This window comes from Ranitomeya variabilis, chromosome 4, assembly GCF_051348905.1.
Source record: "Ranitomeya variabilis isolate aRanVar5 chromosome 4, aRanVar5.hap1, whole genome shotgun sequence".
NCBI lineage: Eukaryota > Metazoa > Chordata > Amphibia > Anura > Dendrobatidae > Ranitomeya > Ranitomeya variabilis.
In genome coordinates, this window is record NC_135235.1 from 280892962 (window position 1) to 280907034 (window position 14073).

The following is a 14073-nucleotide window of genomic DNA, read 5'->3' on the forward strand; positions in this document are numbered from 1 at the left end:
AGAATTTCTTCACTATGACTTGCGTGTATTTGTGAATAAAAAACTGAAATTTGGCAAAAATGTTGAAAATTTTGTAATTTTCAAACTTTAAATTTTTGTACCATTAGATGAGCACAATTTTGGAAACATAATTTTTTTTTGTTACGAAGTTAAAAGTTGACCAGCGATTTCTCATTTTTCCAACAAAATTTACAAAACCATTTTTTTAGGGACCACATCACATGTGAAGTGACTTTGGGGGGTGAATATAACAGAAAATACCCAAAAGTGACACCATTCGAAAAACTGCACCTTTCAAGGTGCTCAAAACTATATTCAAGAAGTTTATTAACCCTTCAGTTGCTTCATGAGACCTAAAGCAATGTGGAAGGAAAAAATTAACATTTAACGTTTTTCACGAAAAATTACTTTAGACCTACACTTCTTTATTGTCACAACGGTAACGAGAAAATGGACCCAAAAATTTGTTGTGCAATTTCTCCTGAGTACGCCGATACCCTATATGGAGGGGAAATCCACTGTTTGGGCGCATGTCAAGGGAAGCATCACCGTTTCACTTTTTGAATGCAAAATTGGCTGGAAATGAGAGTGTCCGCCATGTCACGTTTGGAGAGCCCCTGATGTGCTTAAACAGTGGAAACTCCCCCACAAGTGATGCCATTTTGGAAACCACACCCCTCAAGGATCTTATCCAGCGGTATAGTGAGCATTTTGAACCCACAGGTACGTCACAAAATTTGATAACATTAGGTCGTCATATTGAATGTGCCGTCATTAGTGATGAGCGCAAGTGATCGCTACTTCAGCTTGCATCGAGAGCTCGGGTATGCACCGAATATTGTGGTTGCTCGAATTCCTGCCCCTCAAGTTTCACAGCTGTTAGACACCCAAAAAAACCTGCTGGGATCCGCGATACTCCGTGCCTAACCGAGCAACCAATGCAAACTCGAGTAGCGAGAGCTTGCACTTAACACTAGCCGTCATATCATCGTCATCGCCTATTATTGCATTTTATTGCATTGTTGTGGTGACCAAAAAAAAGCTTAAAAACTTCATTCTGGAGTTTTGATTTTTTTCTCGATACGCCGTTTACTGATCAGATTAATTTACTTTATATTTTGATAGAGCAGACATTTATAAATGCAGAGATACCAAATATGTGGGCTTTTTTTTATTGTATTTGAGTGGGACAAAAGGGGGTGATTTGAACTTTTACATTTTTTTTAAACTTTTCTTTTTACCTTTCATTTGCTGCAATATTCCACTTAGGAGACTTGAAGCTGTGATCTACTGACATCGGCCCTGCTATGTGTAGAAAAAATAATCTGCTATGAACGCCGACCATGGGGCGACACTCATAGCATATCTGCAATGACAAGCACGGGCTTCTCCTGCAGACCCCCAATTGTTATGTCAACGCACTGGCGACCCGCGATCATGTGACAGGGGCACCAATGGGCTTGGTTTTGTGACATGCTTCCAACATTCTCATGTTAGATGCGGCTGTCAGAGATTGACAGCCGCATTTAACATGTTAACAGCCGCGGGTGGATCGCAATTCCACCTGCGAATGTTAGGGGCACATAATAGCTGATCAGATCAGCTGTCATGTGCGGGAAGAGATGTGGGTTCAGCGCCGGAGCCCGCATCAAAAAGAGAGAGGCGACCTATGACGTACAAGTACGTCGTAGGTCGTGAAGGAGTTGAAGATTATGTTATTGATGTGTGGCGCTCCAGGGTCCTGGTCATCACAGTAGCATTGCTTTCCTCCTGGGGAGAGTGATGCTACGTTTGGAGGCAAGAAAGGATAACTGTAACCAGGTACCACAAACATGCAACACATTCACACTCCAGGCCACCAGGGGGAGCTTTTAATCCTATTTACTAGGTGACTCCCCATATATTTAACTGTTGGTCTGTGGAGAGGGTTGGTAAGTTCCGGACATCGGTCTGGGGAGGACGGAGGGTTTGCGGAGCTGTGCATGCCGTGGAGCTGCAGCTCCCGGAGGGAGACATTTGGAGGGCGGGGTTGATTGCGGTGGGGGGGCAGGGCATGGGAGGGGATGCCGGAAGGGGGCCAGCCTTGAGCGGGCTGCCTCCTTCTGAGGTGCAGAACACCAGTAGCCAGAACACCGAGGTTGTAAGGACCTTCACGCCTTATGTCAGAGACCGGCAGGACAGCTAGTTGCGCATTGCCTGTCTGCACCCACACCCAGGAGGCGCGGTGACACCCTACAGAGCCGGGTCATCTAGGAGACCCTATAAACAGGCTCAAATCACCAGTCATACGGGTTTTGTCCTATCCTATCCAGGGGACAGAGAGAGAGAGATAACATCTGTGAGGACCTTATGTGAAGCTTCCAGCAGTAAGGGACTACACCACTACAGCGCAAAGGAAGCCTTCTATTTTCCACCTAGATAAGGGGACTCTGGACTTGCCTCCGAACTGACCGGAACCTACCTGCCCTGTGATCCAGTGCGCTGGACTGTGGCTGCTGAAACCAACAGTAAACAAGGTAAAGAGACTGCAATCCTGTGTCCTCGTTCTTCCCTGCACCTCTCACCACCTCACCATCTATACATCGGGAGCCCTGGGGATATACTTCACCTGTGGGAAGATATACCATCTAGCTGCCATAACATCACCCCAGCGGACCCCTTAAAGCAGCGTCGGTCACCCTGACCGAATACCACAGGTGGCGTCACGAACATAAACTTTATCTCTTTAAAGACCTTTCCCTTTTACATGGGCGCCAAGGGCCACGGACTGGGTCACAGCCACCGTGACATTCCCCTGTGAACACCGGACCAGGTTCCGAGTACCCCACGGCCCTGGTGGGTGACTCAGATCCATGCCTGGCAACTAGGAAAACCCGATGTGGAGCACAACAGAGGGCAGAGGACCCAGAGGAAGGAAGCAGAGCCCGGAATACCATGGACAGGTGAGTAACATTGATTACATAGCTTTGTCACTAGTGGGATAAGGGTTATTCCGTGGCACACCTGCCCCAGTTTCCGCTCGCTGGTATAAGCTGTACTCATAATAATAAATGTATACTGGGTATACACACTGATTTGGTCTCAATATGGGGTAATCTAATAGAGTCTTGCTGATAATTATCAATACTTTACCATCAAAATGTAATTTTTCCACCTCCGGTCCAGACCTTACTAATTTTAGTCACTGAAGTCTGATATCTTAGCTGCCCACATCGCTCGCTGGCACAGTTTTTGAATAAATCTCCATTAATGTCACTATGTTCCTGGAAGTGGCTTGTCTATAATAAAGGAACATTTAATGTTAGAAGAAGAAAGGCCAAGCGGTTGGGGAACGGCGTGGAAATTACTAGGTGCATATGGCATCGTGTACAAAACTGCAGTTTAGTCGCTAGCTTTAGAAATAAAGGGTATAGTATTAATTACTAGTGACCAGATATTTTATGTTCTCTTCTATGTATTCAGTCACTAAATTCTACAGTAGTTAGTAGTGGAATCTTACATGCACCCGGGTCACCTCTAACCAAATCCTTGACCCATTTACAAAACAAACTAGGAAACTGTAGGTTAATTACACTGGTCAACAGCATTTTTGGTGCCAAAGATATTTCATCGAATTTGGGGTATTTTTGGGGTGCTGATTCTGAATATGTCATCAGTTTTGCCAGATTGGCTCAAGTTTTTGAGATTTTTGGTATCTTATTTATAGCACTTGTTGGTAAATGCGACGCATCATCTCATTAATTTCTTTGGATTAGTACTTGAACTGAGCAGTTCTCAATATAGTTTTGTGTTAATTAGTGTTCTAAAAGTTTGTTCATAGCTTGATTTTTGCACTAACTTTATGTTGTTGTCTGTTTTCCAGTGAAAAGCATGAACTCATCAAGAAGAAGTTGTCTTAACGATCCAGACTCATTCTGTTACATTTGTGGTGAATACACACTGCCAAAACATAGAAGAAACATAACAGACTTCGTAAAAAAAGTGTATTTTGCCTATTTTGGGGTTATGCTTGGGGACCAAGACAAGTTTTGGGCACCACACATAGTGTGCAAAGCATGTATCGAATTATTACGAAAATGGAGCAAAGGACAAAGAAAAAGCTTCAAATTTGGTGTTCCAATGGTGTGGAGAGAGCCAAAAAATCATCATGATGACTGTTATTTATGGTAAACACAGGTACAGGCACATCTTCACAATGAGGGACAGGCCTTCTTGCAGATTCCATGTTACTCCCATTTTCGTTTCTTATGCTTATTAAATCCTTGCACTTGCACTGCACAGAAATAACAGTCATCATGATGATTTTTTGGCTCTCTCCACACCATTGGAACACCAAATTTGAAGCTTTTTCTTTGTCCTTTGCTCCATTTTCGTAATAATTCCATACATGCTTTGCACACTATGTGTGGTGCCCAAAACTTGTCTTGGTCCCCAAGCATAACCCCAAAATAGGCAAAATACACTTTTTTTACGAAGTCTGTTATGTTTCTTCTATGTTTTGGCAGTGTGTATTCACCACAAATGTAACAGAATGAGTCTGGATCGTTAAGACAACTTCTTCTTGATGAGTTCATGCTTTTCACTGGAAAACAGACAACAACATAAAGTTAGTGCAAAAATCAAGCTATGAACAAACTTTTAGAACACTAATTAACACAAAACTATATTGAGAACTGCTCAGTTCAAGTACTAATCCAAAGAAATTAATGAGATGATGCGTCGCATTTATCAACAAGTGCTATAAATAAGATACCAAAAATCTCAAAAACTTGAGCCAATCTGGCAAAACTGATAGCATATTCAGAATCAGCACCCCAAAAATACCCCAAATTCATTAAAATATTTTGGACACCAGAAAAAAATTTTTTTTTTGTTGACCTGTGTTATATATTAAATATAACATTAAGTTTTTTTGCCCCATCAAAACAAGCCCTATTGTTTCTTCTCATGGAGACAGGCAGTCCCTGAAATGCACCTTGTGGTGTGATATGCAAATTAGCTCCCTCCCTAAAAGGAAGAGTATTGTTTCTCTAGTGCCACCTACTGGAGGTAGCGACCAAAGTTTGACCTTTTTACAAGTCTTCCAACATGCCAATATAGTAAAAACGACCAAAGGCTCATTCACACAAGTGTACAGCGGCAAGCCCACATAACAGCAGCAATGTCTGTCCTGCTCACAAATTAACTGCCTCGGATTTGACTTTGAGGCTTTTTTTCCAGGTCTGGACCAAACATCTGCTATACGGTCTGTGAACAAGTCTTAAGGATATTGGCCTTTTCCAAAAGGAGGAAACTATTCTATTCTTTTTAGAGGGGAGCTAAGTTGTATATAAATTAATAGAATTAATGCAATAGTGCAGGGGCATCCGAAGTGTATTCAGTGGAACCCTGTGTTCTCTGACCGGGATACTGGGATTTTTTTAGACACTAACCTAGTGATGACAGCCTTTTTAAAGGAAATGTGTCATCAGAAAATTTCCTTCTGTTTAAATTAAAATTTGGTGGTTTTTTTTACATTTTTTAAACATTTTTTTCCCAATTTTCCACATCAGTATCTACATAAAAAAATCATTAATCTTGCTATTTTCACACTGGCTGTCAAACTATATATTAGGCTCATAAGTCCTGTTCTGTACACATGATTTTTCAACAGTGTAATTACCAGCACAGACAGGATTACAATGATTGATAACACCTCTACATGCAATAGATAACACAGGATCCACCATTAACAATAGGTGATGTCACAGCTCACCTCCTCCTCCTGTACAATGACTGATAACACCTCAATATAGAGTACATAACACAAGATGAACCGTTCACAAGAGATGTCACAGCTCACCTCCTCCTCCTCCTGTACAATGACTGATAACACCATATAAAGTAGATAACACAGGATCCACCATTCACAATAGGTGATGTCACAGCTCACCTCCTTCTCCTCCTGTACAATGACTGATAACACCATATACAGTAGATAACACAGGATCCACCATTCACAATAGGTGATGTCACAGCTCACCTCCTCCTCCTGTACAATGACTGATAACACCATATACAGTAGATAACACAGGATTCACCATTCACAATAGATGATGTCACAGCTCACCCCCTCCTCCTGTACAATGACTGATAACACCTCTATATACAGTAGATAACAAAGGATCCACCATTCACAAGAGATGATATCACAGCTCACCTCCTCCTCCTGTGTGATGACTGATAACACCTCTATATACAGTAGATAACACAGGATCCACCATTCACAATAGATAATGTCACAGCTCACCTCCTCCTCCTGTACAATGACTGATAACACCTCTATATACAGTAGATAACACAGGATCCACCATTCACAAGAGATGATATCACAGCTCACCTCCTCCTCCTCCTGTGTGATGACTGATAACACCTCTATATACAGTAGATAACAAAGGATCCACCATTCACAATAGGTGATGTCACAGCTCACCTCCTCCTGTACAATGACTGAGAACACATCTATATACAGTAGATAACACAGGATCCACCATTCACAATAGGTGATGTCACAGCTCACCTCCACCTCCTGTACAATGACTGAAAACACCTCTATATATAGTAGATAACACAGGATCCACCATACACAATAGGTGATGTCACAGCTCCCCTCCTCCTCCTGTACATTGACTGATAACACCTCTATATACAGTAGATAACACAGGATCCACCATTCACAATAGGTGATGTCACAGCTCACCTCTTCCTCCTGTACAATGACTGATAACACCTTTATATACAGTAGATAACACAGGATCCACCATTCACAATAGGTGATGTCACAGCTCACCTCCTCCTCCTGTACAATGACTGATAACAACTCTATATAAAGTAGATACCACAGGATCCACCATTTACAATAGGGGAGGTGATGTCACTGCTTATCTCCTCCGTCTCCTGCACAATGACTGATAACACCTCTATATACTGTAGAAAACACAGGACACAAACCCAGCTTTCTGAAACTGGGCACTACATTGCGACCAAAAATCTATTGGTAATCTTCAGATTTCAAGATGCCTTGTACACATTCAAGACACCCAGTGCCAGAGACAGCAAAACAACCGTAAAACATCTTTGAATCTCCACCATACTTTACTGTAGGTACTATGTACTTTTCTTTGTAGGCCTCATTCTGTTTTCGGTAAACAATAGAAGGATGTGCTTTACCAAAAAGCTTTATCTTTGTCTTATCTGTCCACAAGACACTTTGCCAGAAGGATTTTGGCTTGCTCATGTGCATTTTGGCAAACTGCAGTCTAGCTAGATGTCACATAGATTTCTCTTTTATAAATCACTTTGCCTTTTGATAATTTATAAAAGTAAACAATTAACATTTCTAGTTTTAAAAGCATTTTTTCAACACTCGCCTAAAACTTTTGCAAAGTACTGTACATTTAATATAAAAACTTGATTGAACCAATGGGTTATTTTCTGATGGCATATCTTCCTTAAAGAAAGCATTTCTCTTTAGGAATGTCCTAGTTGGCAATTCACAGCTTGGAAGCGGCAGCATCTTACTGCAGTATCCTTACTGAGGAGTCAGCCTGTGTTCTGGCTCACCATCTTCCTACTTGGCAATGAGAGCTGCTTGTACAATGTACCAGATATTCTGGCTTCCTGCAGAACTGAGATGGCTGAATGAGATCTCGCTGCTGCAGTACCTTATTTTATAACAATTTTATGTTCAGAAATGGTGAGTTCTTGTCTGGGTGATATCTTGTGTGAATGGTTTTTACTAAAATAAAAAGCTCAAAATATTACAAATATTCTAAAGTCACACATTGGCCGAGGTACTCATCTGCTTCCCGGTGTAAGGGTATGACAGAGACTGTTGTGTTCCTGAAGATAACAATAGTGTAGCGGGAACACTCAGGCGTTTTTACTCCATTTTATAGTGACAAGTGAAATGTAAAATGTATAGAGTGCAACTAATGTACAGTATTATAGGTACTGATACTGCTGCGTGGGTAATGCAAAGGTAACGCCTAAGGTACCTTTGGTTCACTCAGCTCAGGTATAGGGAAAGTGTACGATATAGTTTAGTGCTTAGGATAGAGATAGACAGTTACGGTATGTACAGTAGGGCAAGATACAGTTAATATTTTAGGAATAGCCCAGAATTGGTAGATGGCTAGGGCAAGTAGAAAAGGGAACTTCTTCCTGGTTTAGTTAGTAAAAAGTTAGAGGGTTCATGAGAGACAAGGCCAAGTTCAAGGTGCAGTGAGCCGGAGGAAAATGAAGCACATATTGCTCTGGAGGTATGAGGTGACACCAAAAGTCCTGCTGACATGTTAGGGGTCGAGTTCCCACCTCTGCACAGGGGGAATCTCGCTCCATCTCCGCTGCGGTCTCCCATTCTTCAACTGCCGCAGTGGAGCCTGCTCAGCGGAGACGTCGGTCCCAGCGTCTCGCTCAGTCTGACTCTGTACAAAGAGTTACTGCTGCCTTTCCTGCTCCTGCCATTGAAGTCAGTGCTAGGCAGCAGCGAGCAGACGCTTCTGAGACTAAGTCCTGCTTTTCTCGTTCTGAGCATGCCCAGAGTAAGATCTCTCAGTGGAGATCGAGGGTCACATGATCAGATACTGCAGCTTAGGCCATTGGTCCTTCAGGAAGGTCCTGTAGGTGCTCACGCTCTGTGGCAGCCTCTCATTGGTCCTTCTAGGAAGGTCCTGTACGTGCTGCAACTATTTAAGGTTCGCATGGCCGCACGGCCATGCGCTAGTATTGTTATTTGTTATGTGCTTTGCGCCAGTGTGGTCACGTGAGAGTGTGTTCAGGGACCCGGCTGAAATAAGCCCCTAGAATGCTGGCACCTCCGGCGAGGAGTTTGTGTTTGTATGTATTCAGGGACCTGGCTGAAATAAGCCCCTAGAATGCTGGCACCTCCGGCGAGGAGTTTTGTGTGCATGCGTGACCACTGACTGCTCTCTGTTTGGGCAGTTAGCCTGTGCCTCTGTGAAGTCTAACAGGGCACAGTGCTTTGCTTTCACGGCTACTCGGTGAATTAACTGAGTTAGTCCATACCGCCATATAGTGCTGCTGTTTGCTAGCAGCAGGTACTCCTGCACGGTGGACCCCGGGCTGCGAACGCACCAATATCAATAAAAACATCTCTATTTACTCGGTGCATTCCGCTAGCCCTAACATGACATTCCTGTAAAATCTGGGGCCTATGGCCTGAAATAGGCATTGAGGAGAGTGCCTTAATCCCTTCCATATAGAGGAAGCTGGATGGGTAACCGTGGATCTCGGAAATACTGCGGTGCCGGATGGGGAATACCTAGGGCTAACAGCACCTGTTAAAGTAGAGATAGTCCGAGCTGAACATAAGAAAATGATTGCAATGTGCTGTGTTGATGAAGCAAGAACAGGAGGCGCTGTGCCCGATACTGCTTGTTAAAGACTAATGTACTTGGACTGTCCAGTAAAGTTGAACTTGTTAAAATGAACCTGGTGTCCCCTGATGTGTGTGCGGCTGGGCCTGGAACTGAGAATGTGGAGACAGTGAAGGCATCCAGCCTGCAAGTTTGTAAAGTGCCAGAGGGTAATGGAGCAGCAGCTTGCCCACAGCTACCGTCCTGCGCACCTTACACCCGCACACTACATGAAAATGGGGGGTCCTAGTTGAGCATGTGGGCTTTATCTATAGGGGCGCTACTCCCTTTTAAGCCGCTTGATGCTGGTGACTTCGGCTTACCAGGACTAGATGTTGTAAAGTTAATTGAGGGAGATCACCACTCAAAAATAAATTATTATTATTATTATTTATTATTATAGCGCCATTTATTCCATGGCGCTTTACATGTAAGGAGGGGTATACATAATAAAAACAGGTACAAAAATCTTGAACAATACAAGTCACAACTGGTACAGGAGGAGAGAGGACCCTGCCCGCAAGGGCTCACAATCTACAATAAATAATTTGATTGGGTTGAAGGGCAGACGGTCAAGTCCTTCTACATCAAACTCCCCCATCTACGTCTGTATGGGCACAATCATGAAGAACAGAAAAGGATATTCCCCAAACTGTTTCTACAAAGCTGGAAGTGACCATTGTTCAAAATATCTTGTATGTGCAAACAATAAGATTTCTCTTCACTGAAACTACGAGGCTGACCCTTTAAAAAAGCCCATAGTTTCATCCCTCCTCCAGCAATCTTTACAGAGGGCATAATGCAGTCAGGAGGGTAAGGTTCTACTGTCAATCACCAGACTCATCCATCAGATAACATAGATAGAGAAGTGTGGTCCATCACTGCACAGAATACGTTTCCTTCAGAGTCCAGTAGTGGCTGCTTTACACCACTCCATCTGACGCTCGGCATTGTGCTTGGTGATGTAAGACTGTTTTACACTAGGTGCAGGGGAGACTAGGGGCTGGATGTGATATACCGAGTGGGGGGGGACTAGTGGCCGGATGTTATACACGGGTGGTGAGGGGCTGGAGATTATACAACAAGGGCAATGGGACTGAAGGAAAAAAATAAATGTAATGTTTGAAATGTGTGTCCAATATTTTTATGAACGTAGTGTGTCTCCTGTCAAACAACAAGCACCATGATGGAACATGAGGGAGTGGGGAGTGTAAGTCAGTGGGGTCTCTCTGATACCCATATTATTTGTCAACGGTGGATCCAACAGACCATTTGGGATTTTTTATTATGAAAGGCGGTCACCACGGATGGATAGAGAGCGCCCTACAGCAGTTTCATATGAGCGTATTACGGACATTATTTGTATTACAGGTGCATGTCCTGGCCCAATCGTGGGTGGAAGGATCTGACCTGTCGAATTCGTAGCTGTGCATTTTGGTGGTATAAGTTTGCACCGCTCCTTATTTTCCTGTTTGCATCTCGTTACGTTAGAGCACTCGGTTTCGTCCCTTCTTGGAAAGCGTTGCACACATAGTTGGCACCGATACAGATAAAATCCACCCGTCCAGCTAGTTGCTCTGAGTGATATCTGGCAGAGCTCCCACTTTCCCCAGACAGACATTCCTCCTGTAATAAGCAGCAGCTGGAGTGCTGTTTCCGGGCCTGCAGCTGAGGAAGGTGTGCGGAGGGTGTGCTGGATCTGTGAGGGGGACTTTAATCTCTGAACGTCATTAAATTCTGCAGGAGGAACCTTTGGGAGGAAGGGTGGGAGTGATGGGGGTCAGCACCTTCTATGATGTAGGAAGCATCTCAAGTGTCAAGGCCTCCCTGCTTTAATTTAGCAGTTCTGTGAGCAACATGCTGGAGTGTGAGCAGGGAGGTGAGAGAAAAAGACTGGAAGGGAGGAGGCAGGAAGATGCTCATGAAATCTGAGCAAGGATATAGAAGCAGAATAGATTAGGTCCGCTATCTCTGCAATTACCTTTCATTTCAGGTACTACCACTACCATCCATTCATCCAGGTTTATTCCACCAATATGTGACCGTAATGAAAAAATATTAGAAAAATTAACCAAATACATTAGATCCGTTCACCTCCTCATCAACGCAAAAACTTGACACTGCAAAGAGGGACACAACAAAGAAGAACCAAAGGTGGCCTTATGTAACACTGCACAAACCTCTTTAACCTTTAATTCATCACAAAGGGTCTATTGGACCCCAAGCGAGTTTTCATCATATTTCCAAAAGTATGGAAGATAGGTAACCAACTAACCATCCATTTCGACACCTTCCTAGCTCAGGCACCACTCCCTCCTTGGTGCATCGTGAGACGTGGTATCGACTACATGTGCTACAGTGATGTGCGAACTAATAGTGTAAGTATTTTGGCAAGACTAACTGTGGGTTAAGCATATGCAAGGGTTTTCCAACAAACCTAAACTCACTCTGATAGCCATGCTGAAGGCCCCCACAACCATTGTATGAAAGTCCACCAAACCCTGAGAATTTCAGTAGTTTAGTAGTATGGTCTACGGAGAATGTTAAAACGTTACAGGTTGATTGGACAAACCAAGTGTTTGAGCATTCACTTTCCAAATGAGCTTCAAAGTTGATAAATGTAAAGCTTTGCACATGGACACTAATAGTTTGTGGGCACCATGTGTTCAAGGGGGAATAAAACTAGGAGAGTCACTTGTAGAGAAGGATCTGAGTTATTTGTAGATCACAGACTAAATAGCAGTATGCAGTGCCAATCAGCGGCTTCTAAAGCCAGCAGGATATTGTCATGTGTTAAAAGAGGTATAAGCTCGCAAAACAAGGACATAACACTAGCACTTTACAAAACGTAAGTGCACCTCATCTGGAATACGCAGTACAGTTCATAGAAAGGACGCCCTAGAGTTAGAAAAAGTACGAAGAAGAGCCACAATACTGATAAGGAACATGAGGATCTTAGTTATGAGAAACGATCAAAAGAATTAAATTTTTTTGGTATTGAGAAGAGATGTCTAATGGAAGACATGGTTAACTTGAAGAACCATATAAATGGCCCATACCAAAACTATTATTAAAAGATGCCTCATCTAAAACCCCATCAAAAGGCAAGAGGGCACTCCCTTTACTCGGAGAAAGAATGGTTCCATCTCCAGAGGAGACCAGGCTTCTTTACCATAAGAACTATTCATCTGTGAAATAGTCTACCTCAGGAGCTGGTCACATCGGATACCGTTGATGGTTTCAAAAGGGGTTTTGATGCTTTTTTTTTAGAAGAAAATAACATTAATAATTATGTAAAGGTGTACAGTTTTTTTTCTGACTGATTGGTCCATTAGATCAACAATTTGGGATCAGGAGGATTACGTCTTCTGAGGCAGACTGGCCCATGCATTGTGGTATTATATATACCACATTCCCTTTATCATTTCCCATCCCTCGGTTGAACTTGATGGACGCTTGTCTTATTTCAACTATATTAACTATCTAGCTGGCCAAGCATCTGAAGTGTTTTGGGTCTTCTCAATTATTCCACCATGGATGATGTTGGGGATTGTAAGGATCAAGCTATTGAAACTTCAACATCTGAGTCTTTGGTTTTCAGGAAAGATAAGATGTTGGCATAGGATCCTGGCATCGGCTTACTCCATTCTCCACACTGAAGGTGAATAAACCAGGCGCTCATGCGAATGGTGGTATCTCATGAGTAAGGGCCAGATGACATATGATTTTACTTTCTAGGCCACCAAAGAAATATCTGAAGTGTATCACGTGGTCCTTCTTGCTGATCCTAAATGCTGAAGTTGTCTGAACATATATGTTTAGTATTTGTAGCACCTTCTCAGATGCCCTCTTTTTTACCTTGTTTAGGGCATCTCTCTGATGTTCATGTAAAAATGTCTGTAAAACGGAAATTACTCCACCGGTCAGTTTTGTTTTCACAGTCAAGGATCAGTGCTGATGGTTTTTTGAGGCCCATTTACTGTCTGACCAGAGGAAAGCACAGATCAGTCACGCTTTGTTAAACTCTTAGCCTATCGATCCAGTCTTGCAACACAAGTAACTTGGAAAAAGGGCAGTCATATCTTTATGCCAATATTTCTGGACTCTTTGTGAAAATGAATTATTCATAACGTTATGACTTTTGAGCTGCTCTCAACTTCATTGTTTTTTATCGTTGTGGTGCCTATGACATAGGGAATTGAGATGGCCAACCATCAGCTGAGGCCTGACCCAGTGTGCCCCATGCTTTCATGGGTAATATGCTTTTTATTGTTGGGCATAGTAAGTTACTGTGTTGCACTGGCTTTATTATATGCTCCTCAACATTGAAATACAATTGTAACACCATGAAGGAAAACTTACGGAATTATGGAAATCACACCATGGATAGACATCTTGATTGCACGTAATTGATCAAACAAATGAATGCAACATTTTCAAAACAGGACTTACATTCCTTGACTGCTATCAGTGAGGTTATTAGTCATTGTCTGAGGAATGTTCTGCTACGCTTCATGCACTTTTGCAAGAAAATCATCAAGATCCGCTGCTGGCAGCTCCTTTTGCTAATGTCAACCAATGACTTCTTAGATGTGCTCGATGAAAGACAAGTCCAGAGATATTGCAGGCCATGGTAGCACTTTTAGGCCATTCTTTG